We start from the raw sequence: 14665 nt of genomic DNA on the forward strand, positions 1-14665 counted from the left end.
ATAGGTGACCTTTTCATCTGTGCTGTTTATTGACCATGAGTGTTACTTATAATCTCGTATCTATATGCCGACTCTGGACTTAATGTGTTCTTATTTGGATTTAATCAGGTCTGACTTTCCATGTTATTGATTCCAATTATACCCCACCCTGAGTGTGTTTGCTTTCTTACTTTAAATAAATCTTAATCAGGTCTTAGTTTTGTAAATACCTCCCATTATTAATTGTTCAGACTTTATCTTAACATTGCATATGTACATTATTTGAATATACATATTATCCTTTTTAATTTCTATCGTAAGAATAAAATCATAAGAATAAACGATAAACGATATGTTTGCATACTCGCTACTGATATACTTGTCAATATTTCGTACATAAAGAAAACCCAAATATTTCACCCAAGTTCTCATCATTATTTGACACTATCTTATATATGTGATTACGTGCTATTTGGTTGGAGAAATGATAGATTCAAATGTGTCTTATTTATATTTTATCCATGTATCGTGTGTATTCAGTGTCATGCGAAAATATATCTTATTTCTTAATTTCCACCTTCACACTTTATTAGCGCCGCCTTTAATTAGTTCATTAAATTAATTAATTTAATATAATGTGCAACGGTGAGGTGGATCAATGCTCGTTGTTAATTTAAATACACACCACTTCAGCAATAAATGAAATCAGTTATTTTGGCTGTAAATCCAATTTTTTTCCGTACAGTAGCCATGTTCCTGTGTATTGAGCTGATAAGATCACCACAGCAAGTTGCTAATACACAGTGTAGACTTAAACGAAATTGGTTATTTTGACTGTAAATCCAATTTTCCAGTACAGTAGCCATTATGACCATGTTCCTGTGTATTGAGCTGATACGATAACCACAGCAGGTTGCTTATACACAGTGTAGACTTCCCCTGTTTTATTATAGTATTTGTTATTTACCTGCTTGGAATAAATGACGTGTATTCATTCGGGTCTGATGGCGTTTTGTTAAAGGTCATTTAATGCAGAAAAGCTGGTTTTCTGACTTAATTTTTTAATCATTTCAATTTAAAAAAGAAATAATGAAACAATGAATGTGTAATTTAATTCTCAACTCTCGCTTAACTCAACGTTCAATGGGACGCGCATAGTTCTTTTTATAAATTATGTACAAATATAATATGCTGTACATTGTTGTTTATTTACTCAAGAAGTACCAGAAAGAAGCATTGTTATGTATAAAGCGCTTTACTTTTTCAAAATTCTACATTAAATAAAGAAATATCGTATTTTTTGTTAAGTGTACGTGCTTGATATATATTCATAAAATAGCAGTTTTTTTTAAACATTCGGTCTTTAACCTTTAATTTGATGCAAATGAAAAGAAGAACTGCCTTTTTTTATTTTTATACTTAAATCAACATTTAACGAAGTCATTATTGACTAAATAAATATGTACATTTTTTGCACTCCATTAAAATCGGCCCTTATAGTTTACTTTCATGTATATATAGAATAATTGAGTGCTTTTCGGTGATTCTATGCTGGCGCGATAGTGCTTTTCGGTTGCAAATAAAAATACTATTGTGCGTGATCTTTACACTTAAATCAATATGTAACGAAGTGATTAATGACTTAATTAATACGTACATGTTTTCAATCCATTATAAAAGGCACTTATGGCTTACTTTCATGTAAATATGAAGAAATTGAGTGCTTTTCGGTGATTCTGTGCTGTCGCGGGAGTGCTTTTCGGTCTTCACATGAAGTGCTTTTCGGTCGGTATATTGCCGATATTTATCCAATTTGGGGCATTAATACATCATAATGAACACAAGGTAGTATAAATATGCATGAACTATAACCATTTTTATCTAATTTAGTCCATTTACATCCAATAGAAACGCATTTTTGCATATATATTGCGAGAAATCGAGTGCTTTTCGGTCTTCACATGAAGTGCTTTTCGGTCGGTATATTGCCGATATTTATCCAATTTTGGGCATTAATACATCATAATAAACACAAGGTAGTATAAATATGCATGAAATATAACCATTTATAACTAATTTAGTCCGTTTACACACAATAGAACGCAAGTTTTCATATATATAGCGAGAAATTGAGTGCTTTTCGGTCGTCACATGAAGTGCTTTTCGGGCGGTATATTGCCGATATTTATCCAATTTTGGGCATTAATACATCATAATAAACAAAAGGTAGTATAAGTATGCATAAAATATAACCATTATAACTCATTTAATCCGTTACACACAATAGAAACGCAATTTTTCATTTATATACAAGAAATTGATTGCTTTTCGGTCTTCACATGAATTGCTATTCGGTCGGTATATTGCCGATATTAATCCAATTTTGGGCAAAATGTAGTATAGACATACATTCATATAACCATTAATAACTAATTAAACCCGTTAACACACGCTAGAAACGATATATTGCATATATAGAGAGAGAAATTGAGTGCCTTTCGGTGCTTTTCGGTGATTGTATGGACCGACTTAAATACCAATAGAGCGTGACACAAACACAGCACAATTGTTTATTTCGGCAAACATTTTGATATTATTTGCTTTTAAACATAGCTTTTAACGACCATTGATTGATGAATAATGTTATACTATTATTTGTAATTTCAAAACATGTTACTTGGTGATTTTATTCACGTTCTATAAATACATCAGTTATTCTTTTTAACCTGATGCCTGTTGTCTGCTACTGTTACAATACGACGCTTAAAAATGTGGATTGCATAAAGTTAAAGGTCAAATTCCGTGTGCACTATATTACTTGTAATAATGCATTATAAATATGTCAAGCATGTTCACTTTAACAAATACGATACTTCTTTATGTAATGTAGAATTTTGCAAAGGTAAAGCGCTATATATATGACAATGTTTTATTTTTTCTTGTTGATTAAAAACAAAAACAAAATATAACAATACATATCATATGTGTACATACTTTTTTAAACCAATATAATGAATCACGTGATGTTTTTATAATTTTGTTAAGTGTGCGTGATATTGAACGTTGATTTAAGCGAGTTATGCGATTTAAAAACTGATACCACTCCGCTTGATTTATAATTCATGTTCCAACGCGCCAATGTATTTAATTAAATGGTTTCATGAAATTGTGTTTAAAAGCATAACGATTGAAAGTATGTAAGAAACACAGTGTTGCACATAAAATGATCGCCAACAGACCCGAATTAATACACTTCATAAATGCCAATCAAATAAAAAACAATTCCAATAATAAAACAGGGGAAGTCTACACTGTGTATTAGCCACCCGCTGTGGTTATCCCAATTTATCAGCTCTATCTCAGGCACCTGGCTACTGTTATGAACAAATTGGATTTACTGAAAATAACTGATGTCATTTATTGCCAAATTGTTATGTACATTTAAAATAAACAACGAGAGTGGACCCACATCATTGTTGCACATTAGTATAAACTTCACTGTAATCTAAGCGCCCCTTGTAAAAACCAACTTGTAATGAGTGATATTTTGATGCAACCAATTGAAACTTTTGACTTTAAATGACGAAAAATCGGATATGGGTGCATTGTGTGTGCTATGTATAAAACATGACAGTCACTACAAAATCGTATATATAATATACTCTGTAAGAGACGTTACATATTATGACATTTCAAATTTAAACCACAAAATTGACAACTATCCAAAGATATATCATTCATTTTAGTGAAGGAATGATATATTATAATAACCATGAAAAGTTTTTCCGTTTGACTATGCCTTTAACGAAATAATTTTTCATAATAATATATATAAAATAAACGAGATTAATGATACCTTTCTTTCATGTATAGTGTACATGTAAGACAAACAGATTCTTTAAATTCATCGCTGTCATTACATCAGTCTATTAGCATCTCATTCGCAATGAAATAATTTGCATTTCACGTGTGCAGAAAATGATTCATATTTTGGTAAAAGGAATTGTACTTCTTTTTAGCGTATCTTACAAAAGTATAAGCACGCATTGCAGAAAGCACTTTTTAGAACGAAAAAAATCAACGAAAGACTGACTTGCCTTTCGCTAGTAGTAAAATCGTTTTAAACGTCTACTGTAAACAAGACCACAAGCTGAAATAACTGCACAAAAATATGAGATTGTAAACGTATATTGCATTTAACACCAGAGAGAGAGAGAGAGAGACTTGAACGCTCCAAGGCTGCGGGTAAAAACTTGTACGAATTGGTCCAAAATCAACGAATTAGTATGCATTCATAGTGCAATGTTCTCGTTTAAAGTAAAATTCACTAAAAAACTCAAATTCGTATATTCGAGCTCTCATCATGATTTTGATTTCAGTCTTCATGAAACGAGTCTTAATTTATACAGATTTTTTGTTATTGTACGAATGAGTAAGTGCTAATTATTAGATCTAGTTGATTAAGTGCACACTGATTTTAAAACATGAAATAATAATGTAAATAGCATTCATTTCTGTGAACTCAGGTTTATTCGAGAATATTAGTATGTTCAGTAGTCAGGCTAGAGACCGGCCGGAATGAAAATAATGAGCTATGTAACAGAACTTGTTTTCATTGTACAGATAAGATCGAGGATGAAATACATGTACTCGTTCACTGTCCGTTGTATGTTGATGTTCAGGAGGGTTGACATAATTTATAACTGATATAGTCTTTAATTGTAAGCTATGTAAATATTGTCGTTGTTTTTAGGGTCTGTTAGTTATAAATCAAGCGTGGGTAACCATTGCTAATGAGTTAATTTCCGACCTGGTCATAATATACTTGATTTCTTAAACCATTTTATATTATGCGCGTTAGTGCATCTTATCGCAGTGTCATTGTTTTACGTAAATATATTTATATATCTATAAACGGTTACTAGATTTACCGAAAGCGCGGGTACAAATTAATGCTCGTGTAAACACGTTCATAAAACTATAAATTGCATCAAGATTATGACTTTGTTGAAATTATGATCTGTTTACGTCGTATTTGCTCAATCAGCATTTAGTAGTATAAGTCTTATAATCTAAGTAATTTACGTCATCAACAATGCCACCAAAACCGTTTATGCGATTCTAATTAAGAGCGCAGTATTTAGCAGATTTGAATAGAAACCAACACTCGTTAAGTCATGTAACGCGCTAAAGAAAGTATATAATGGCCATTGAAGAAACATGCCTAATTTGTGAAATTTCTGAAGTCGCGAATTCTTCAGAATTGTGAAAATGAGTCGCGAACTTGCAATATTTGCGAAAAAACGTGAGTTTTCCAAATTGTGATTTTTTAAAGATTAAATGTAGTAAATAGTTAGTATTCAATAATTTCATTTTTTTTACACTTCATTTATTCGGAAATTTAAACATCGCATGCCATTAAACTGAAATAATGACCATATGATTATATCTTCAATATACTTAGTATAAGAATAATTTTGTGTGAACGCATCTCCTTGCAATTTCAATTGATTTTCTTTCAACTCATGGACATTATTCAGGGCGACATGCAGTTGTGCGTAATTGCGGAAAGTGATATACTGTCTATTATTTAGAAAGTTATGGCCATTGGAATATCTGATTCTATTAACCCCAATTGTTCCTGAATCTGAATACCTAATTCCCCCATACAAAGGTTAATATTATGTGTAAATTGTTATTCATGATAACAATTCACTGTCTCAGTAAAACGGCTATTACCGTCAAACACAGTATTTATACAGTATTCCGTATATGAAAAAGTGTTCATTTTATAAAGCATGTATGTTTCCTTGGTTAAGAAAAAAAATTATTCATATGTTGAATAAGGTTGAGCATTTTGATCGAGGCAATGTAAATAAAAACACGCTTGTATGTGTTAGTGTTATTCTATTATATCATTAAAACACCCTTGTAAATGTTTGGTCATATCTTCTGACCACATCTAGAATATCAGAACCATACTACGGAATTTCAATAACATCTTTTGCAAAAATTGATTGTGTATATTTGTAAGTATTATACTGAATAATACAGTTAAATCCGTATCAACTCGCTTTCAACTGTGTTTCTGTTTTTGAAGTTTTTAATATGCATTGTTTATTCGTACACAGTACGGTGTGCCATACCTGTAATAGTGAGAATTGAGCCATGAATACATTGTATCCAAAATGAATACACAAGATCCTTATCAGTGAATTCATTATAGGATTTTCTCCAGAAATGAGATACACAGTAAATTCGCTGCCGCCTAATACACAACTCATAGTGAAACATTTGTAATTGAAAAATAAATGACCGCACACTATAGAATCGTCATTATAATTATCATGTTTCTTGATATTACTTGTTTTATCACAATCGTATATAAAGTAGGACGAGATTATTAATAGCACTATCCGGATTCCGTACTTTAATAATACTTGTTAGGATTTTCAACTAAATTTTCTGAGTCCCCTAAACCGAAATTTTCATAAAGGACCACACTCGTGTCACTTATATGCAACGTTATGAATGCCTAAGTAACGGTCATTTGGTCACGCTTGGTCAATATTTGTGCCCGCCTGAGCCCCTCCCCTGTGATGACCCCCACCAATTTAAGGTAAAACCTAAGAAACTGGTCGTATGCATGCGCGATAAGCCGACTACGACCCTGCCATAAAATATTTTGATATGGTTAGAATCTGTAGAGGATCTTCTTTACAACGGTACCATTATAATTAATATCGGACGAATAATAATGAAGTTATAACCATTTATATCGGTTCCGGGTTTTCTTTACGGCATTTGCGTGTGTAAAAAACCCCCGTTAAAACAGGCCGACTTTGTCCGCGATTTACAGGCCGACTCTGACCCTGCCATAAAATATTTTGATATGGTTAGAATCTGTAGAGGATCTTCTTTACAACGGTACCATTATAATTAATATCGGACGAATAATAATGAAGTTATAACCATTTATATCGGTTCCGGGTTTTCTTTTCGGCATTTGCGTGTGTAAAAAAAAAACGTTAAAACAGGCCGACTTTGTCCGCAATTTACAGGCCGACTACGACCCTGCCATAAAATATTTTGATATGGTTAGAATCTGTAGAGGATCATCTTTACAACGGTACCATTATAATTAATATCGGACGAATAATAATGAAGTTATAACCATTTATATCGGTTCCGGGTTTTCTTCTCGGCATTTGCGTGTGTAAAAAAACCGTTAAAACAGGCCGACTTTGTCCGCGATTTACAGGCCGACTACGACCCTGCCATAAAATATTTTGCTATGGTTAGAATCTGTAGAGGATCTTCTTTACAACGGTACCATTATAATTAATATCGGACGAATAATAATGAAGTTATAACCATTTATATCGGTTCCGGGTTTTCTTCTCGGCATTTGCGTGTGTAAAAAAAAACGTTAAAACAGGCCGACTTTGTCCGCAATTTACAGGCCGACTACGACCCTGCCATAAAATATTTTGATATGGTTAGAATCTGTAGAGGATCTTCTTTATAACGGTACCATTATAATTAATATCGGACGAATAATAATGAAGTTATAACCATTTATATCGGTTCCGGGTTTTCTTCTCGGCATTTGCGTGTGTAAAAAAAAACGTTAAAACAGGCCGACTTTGTCCGCGATTTACAGGCCGACTACGACCCTGCCATAAAATATTTTGATATGGTTAGAATCTGTAGAGGATCTTCTTTACAACGGTACCATTATAATTAATATCGGACGAATAATAATGAAGTTATAACCATTTATATCGGTTCCGGGTTTTCTTTTCGGCATTTGCGTGTGTAAAAAAAAACGTTAAAACAGGCCGACTTTGTCCGCGATTTACAGGCCGACTACGACCCTGCCATAAAATATTTTGATATGGTTAGAATCTGTAGAGGATCTTCTTTACAACGGTACCATTATAATTAATATCGGACGAATAATAATGAAGTTATAACCATTTATATCGGTTCCGGGTTTTCTTTTCGGCATTTGCGTGTGTAAAAAAAAACGTTAAAACAGGCCGACTTTGTCCGCGATTTACAGGCCGACTACGACCCTGCCATAAAATATTTTGATATGGTTAGAATCTGTAGAGGATCTTCTTTACAACGGTACCATTATAATTAATATCGGACGAATAATAATGAAGTTATAACCATTTATATCGGTTCCGGGTTTTACCATAAAGATTTCCGGATATTTCCGGGTTTTATACCTGCCCAGTATATTGTGACCTTGACTCAATCTCCACGGGGCAGGTATAAAACCCGGAAATTATCGGAAAACCCGGAAATCTTTTAGGTAAAACCCGGAAAAGATATAAATGGTTATAAATGCATTATTATTCGTCCGATAATAATTATAACGGTACCGTTGTAAAGATGATCCTCCACAGTTTCTAACCATGTCAAAATATTATATGGCAGGGTCGTAGTCGGCCTGTAAATCGCGGACAAAGTCGGCCTGTTTTAACGGGTTTTTTTACACACGCAAATGCCGTAAAGAAAATCCGGGAAAGGTAAAAGGGGTTTTAAAAACATTATTATTAGTCCGATATTAATTGTAATGGTACCGTTGTAAAGAAGATCCTCCACAGTTTCTAACCATATATAAAATAGTTTATGGCAGGGTCAGAGTCGGCCTGTAAATCGCGGAAAAAAGTCGGCCTGTTTTAACGTTTTTTTTTACACACGCAAATGTCGTAAAAACAACCCCAAAAAGGTAAAAGGGGTTATAATGTTATTCGTCCGATATTAATTATAATGGTACCGTTGCAAAGAAGAACCTCCATAAGTTCAAATGATGTTAATATATTTTATGGCAGGGTCAGTGTAAACCTGTAAATCGCGGTAAAAGTTGACCGAAAAATATCGTTTTTGTACACAGAACAATGTCTTGAGGAAAACACGGAAAAGCTAAAAGGGGTTATAAAAGCATCCTTTTTCCAACCGACCATACATTTTTGGTCATTTGGTTATTCAAATCGAATAAGGAACTGGCATTTTCATGCTTAACAAAATATTAAAATGAACCAAAGAGACCAAAAAATCAATGAAAATCATTGTAAATGTAGGTTGGGTATAAAAAACATAAATTGTAGCACATCTCTACTCAGTTTCATTTTATGATAACCTAGTTCCTTATTCTGATTGAAAAAGGAATAAGGAAATGGTTCCTTATTCCTTATTCAAATCGATTAAGGAACTGGCATTTTCATACTAAACGAAATATTAAAATATACCAAAGAGACCAAAAAATCAATGAAAATCATTGTAAATGTAGGTTGGATATCAAAAACATCAATTGCAGCACATCTCTTCTAAGTTTCATTTAATGATAACCTAGTTCCTTATTCGGATTGAAAAAGGAATAAGGAAATGGTTCCTTATTCCTTATTCAAACCGAATAAGGAACTATGTTATCATTTAATAAAATAAAGCAGAAATGTACTGCAATTAATATTTTTTACACCCGACATGCATTAGCAATATTTTTCGTTGAATTATTCGTCTCGTTGGTTCATTTTGATTTATAATTTATAGAAAGAACTTTCTAGATCCTTATTCGATTTGAATAAGGAACCAGTTCCTTATTCCTTATTCAAACTGAATAAGGAACTGGATTATCATCACTTAAAACTTAGCAGAAATGTATTGCAATTAGTATTTTATATATACAACCAATATGTAAATAATATGTTCATTTATATGTGGTTAACTTTGGATCAATTTCATTGCTGTTTAACTAAGAAAATGCCAGTTCCTTATAAGGCTTGAATGAGAAATAAGGAACTGGTTCCTTTTTCCTTATTCAGCTGCAAATAAGGAACTGGATTATACATAAAAACAAACGTGTTTAAATTTACAAGATTGCACTTTTATATCGCATACATGTAAAATAAAAGTATATGCTTTAGGTTATGTTGATGTGAAGTTAGTATTCGAATTCGAAAATATCAGTTCGGTTTAAACAAGAAATCCTATGCAAGCGCGAAAAAGAAACATGAATATGTAACGTAGTACGTAAAGTAAATGTATTCGAGTTATTTTGTTTTGATTCAATTCAGAAATGTTTGCATTATTTTTCTTTAAAACCCTTTAACAAATATGTAACGCGTGAATAAAGAACAGTTCCTTACTCCTTATTCGAATAAGGAATAAGGAACTATGAAAAAGGAACCAACTTATCACTCATCATGAATTTTAATATACTAGTAATTTATAAAAGTCATTGTTATTTGCTAAAGCATATGCACATAATAAGCAGTATATATGATCCCAAGTTGCCTTCATGAATTCATGCAAATGATAAATAAAATACAAGTAACGCATGTGTGATGTCAAAAGTCTGCATCTAATTACAGCACACTATATACAAAGTTAAGCACATAGTCTTATGTTGGGGCTCAGGGGGCTTAACTTGTCGACCTGATCTAGTTGATGTTATTCGTGGTTCAATAGAATATTGTTTTTGTTTCTCTGGGCCTTTATCATTCGGAAGTTCTATGGGAGGTAATTCTGGTGCATCAAAGAATTGTTCATTTTCTAGCTTTTCCTCCCTTGAAGTATAGAGTTCTGGTGTTTCTTAGATGGTCGCGATTTCTATTGATGACGCCACCAGATTCTGTTTTTACATCATAAGAAGGAATTTGAGGGGTTGCCTAAATTGTTCCCATTTCCCATATTGTGTTCCGTTCCGTTGGTTGTATGCGAACGGAGTCACCGACGTGTAATGGCTTTATGTCACTTGCATTGAGGTTGTAGTAATGCGCTTGACGTTCTTTACTTTCCTTGAGCTTTCGGTGTACGTCATTGGGTACTGCAGGATGAAACTTCGAAGACTTGATGGGTAACAGTGTTCTTGTCGCTCGATTGAACAACGGTTGCGCTGGGCTATAGCGAGAAGATTGTTGCGGAGTATTCCGGAAATTTATAAATTCTATCATAGGATCAGTGTTCGAGTGTTTCGCTTTTTACATTATGTTCTTGGCCAGTTTTACAGCATTCTCGGCTTTTCCGTTCCTCTGGGTAAATCGAGCTGACGAGTATGAGTGAGTAATGTCCCATTCATTTTCAAAAGCTTTGAACTGCTCAGACTTGAACACTGTAGCTTGATTTTACACAGGCGTTTCCGGTATTCCGTGTCTGGCGAAGTGTTGCTTAAGCTTTCTGATGAATTTTGGACGTGGCTTGTTCCAATTAATCATTTTCAAAGAAATTGCTGAAATAATCCACTGTCACTAAGTACATGTACTCTTTGTTGTTTGTTGTGAACACGTCCGTTGCTACTTTAGCCCATGGACGATCGGGTACGTTGTGGCTGATAAGCGGTTGCTTACACTGCCTCCTACCAAACGACTGGCATGTTTCACACTTGCTGACGTAATCCTTTATTTCATACGTTATGTTCGGCCAATAAACACTGTTGTGTGCTCTTGCTAGACATCCTTTAACTCCAGTGTGAGAATGAATATGTTCTAGCGCTCGTTTTCGCATCGATTTCGGCACCACTACGCGATCTATAGTAATTCCATTTGCATGTGAATTCATCGCGCACTGATACATATGGCTTGGCTTCTCTTGGCGTATTTGACCATCCGTTGCCTATTTGATCAATCACGATTCTTAAGGTAGGGTCTGCTAGTGTTTGCTTGCATAGATTGTCTTGTTTTGCTTGAGAAAGCACAAGATAGTCCGTCATTTTTGTACTTTCAATCTCTTTTTCGTACTCCGAGTAGAACGCCGTCGAGTTTCGTTGAACCATGGCCACGATAAGCTCTCGAAAGCGTATCCGATATGTACATGTGCGTTCGTTTTTCTTGTACACAATGTAATAACCGTGCATTTGCAGTTTGAGTAGCATCCTTTGCTTATTATTTCAAGCGGCTTATGGTCACTCTCTACAGTCACTTTCCGACCATATAAATATTGGTGAATTTCTCAAATTCGAATAGATTAGCACAGATAATTTATCTCCGATTTTGACATTTTTCGACTTGCAAGTGCAACAGGTTGTCAACCTATAAACGTCACACACCCCAATCCGGTATAGGATGCATCACATTGGATTGTAGTTTCGAGCTTTGAATCGAAATATCGTAGCACAGGGACATTACACACTGCTTGCTTGATCGCGTGTAGTGCTTAGTCATGCGCATGGGACCACTGGAATAAGTTGTCCTTGTGTGTAAGCTGGCGTAGTGGCTCACACATGTCACTGAGCTTGTGTAGAAACTTTGTCAAATAATTGACAAGAACTTATTGTCTCTTCACACCCTTCTTGTCTGTTGGTTTTGGCATTTTCTTGATGGCTTCACCTTTCGTGGGGTCCGGTTTAACACATTTGTCCGTTAATAAATGACCAACAAACGGCATGCTTGTCTTATGTAGCTGCAACTTGTCCTTGTTTAGCTTAATGTTGCGTTCTATGCATCGTTGCAACAACTTTTTCAAGTTGTTATCATGGTCTCTGACGGCTTCGTCGTATGTGTAGTCTTTGCCGTAGATAATTATATCGTCCGCTATGGCGCATATTCCACTGAGGCCACTACGGCTTTCTTGCAAATACTGCTGGGAGTATTCCGGTGCTGGAGATATTCCAAACGGCATCTTGAATCAACGGTACTTTCCGCAAGGCGTATCAAATGATGTTATATAGCTAGACTCCTCATCTAACTTGACATGCCAAAAATCATTTTTGACATCGCATTTACTGAATACTTTTGCTTGTGAGAGCTCTGGTAATAAACCTTCAACCACTGGCATCATGTAGTGGCTACGCTTCAGCACTTTGTTAAGGGGTTAAGGATCGATGCATAGAAGAATCTTTCCAAGAGCACGTTTCACAGTTACCAAACTAGATAACCAGTCAGTAGGGGTGTCAACTTTCGCAATTGTCCTATTATTCTCAAGTTTATCTAGCTGCTTTTTGAGCTCAAGTTTCAATGATAACGGCGCGCGTCGTACAGGCATTTTAACTGGAAAATTCACCTTCACCAATGAAGACTGTTGAAAATTTCTGTTCAATATCATGCATTGACAAACAATAAGAGTCGTCCACAGGGCATATGTTTTAATATTGCATTTTTATCAAATTGCATTTCTAGAATCGCTTCTGCGCCCAGTAGCTGGGTTACATCTTTATCCATCACTAAACAATTAAAAATTAAACATTGTGCCTAACACGTGTCTTTGGATTTTTTATCATTAATTGGCATTTCCCTTCAGATTTGATCACTGATTCGTAATACATTCTCAATTTTGAGTCAGTGCATTCAATGTCAACTCCTGAGATTAGTGACTGATATTTGTTGTCGCGCCCGAATCTAATTGGAATTTAATTGCTTTCCTGAGTTTCACTAGTAACATGTTTGCATACATTTTGTTCTGAAAACACTTTTCTGCGTTTAATGTTAATATGTCATCGCAATTCCCATCATCTGAAAGGTCACATAGTTTCACATGGCTTTTGTGTTTTTATTTGTGAGCGAAGCTCACATATAATGCAGACGCAATTTTGCAAATCAGTAATAAAACCTGTGTAACTTTAGATAAATGTTGCATAATATTATATACTATTTATGAATAATGAATATGCAAAATCTTGAATAATAGTTTAGAGTAGGCTCTTAGTATTACTTGTGAGTTAATATATATTTTATACTGAGTACATTTAACATTCGTGTACTATTTATAAGAAGCATGTAGTAATGTGTAAAGGTACATGTATTTGCTTTTTTTCTGTTAGAAATCTTTTGTTTGCATTATCAAACTTTATTTAATTGTGTATCATCTAATACTAATTAAGCTTTATTTCTTTAATATCCTTATTTCACTAGTATATTGTGTTACTGATGCAATATATTCTGACACCATGTTTATGCTGTACTTAATAAACTACACGTATGGTTTATAAGTTATAAGGTGTTTATGCATCCATAATAAATATATTATCATATCAAGCAACTTGATAGTGCGCGTGAATGTGGTGAGCGCTAGCAATAGACTGAGTAGACTGCGGAGGCTTGTATATATATATATATATATATATATATATATATATATATATATATATATATATATATATACTAACAAAGTGGGTAATACTCATGTCTTCAATTTTATTGACAATGATTGTTCCCGCGCCAGCGAAACAGGTAAACATGAAAGAAGCATCTCTCCAATACACTACATAACTAGAGGTTTACAACTGTTGAATGGGGTTATGAAGTATTCTCAACAATTGGCCATGCTTATCAGCAACGGTAATAAATAATCAATTAACACCACATAATCACACATGCATGAAGAATTTGCCATCTGCAGGTCAAGAACCTGGTTTTATCCTAAGAATATAATTTAATAAATGTTTAAAGCCCAGTTAAAGCATTTATTGATTCTTAGTTTTAATTCTATCTTCTCTTGTAATTTACATAATCATGTTATCTACATAATTTTATTTAATTTTCTTGTTATTAACATAATCTTGTAATTTGTATAATTAAATGAATCCTAAGAATATAATTTAATAAATGTTAAAAGCCCTAATTAAGAATTTATTGATTCTTAGTTTTAATACTGCCTTTCTTATAATTTACATTATCTTGTAATTTACATAATATAATAAATGTTAAAAGCCTTCATCCTAAGAATGTAATTTAATAAC

Source organism: Dreissena polymorpha, chromosome 6, assembly GCF_020536995.1.
Source record: "Dreissena polymorpha isolate Duluth1 chromosome 6, UMN_Dpol_1.0, whole genome shotgun sequence".
Taxonomy (NCBI): domain Eukaryota; kingdom Metazoa; phylum Mollusca; class Bivalvia; order Myida; family Dreissenidae; genus Dreissena; species Dreissena polymorpha.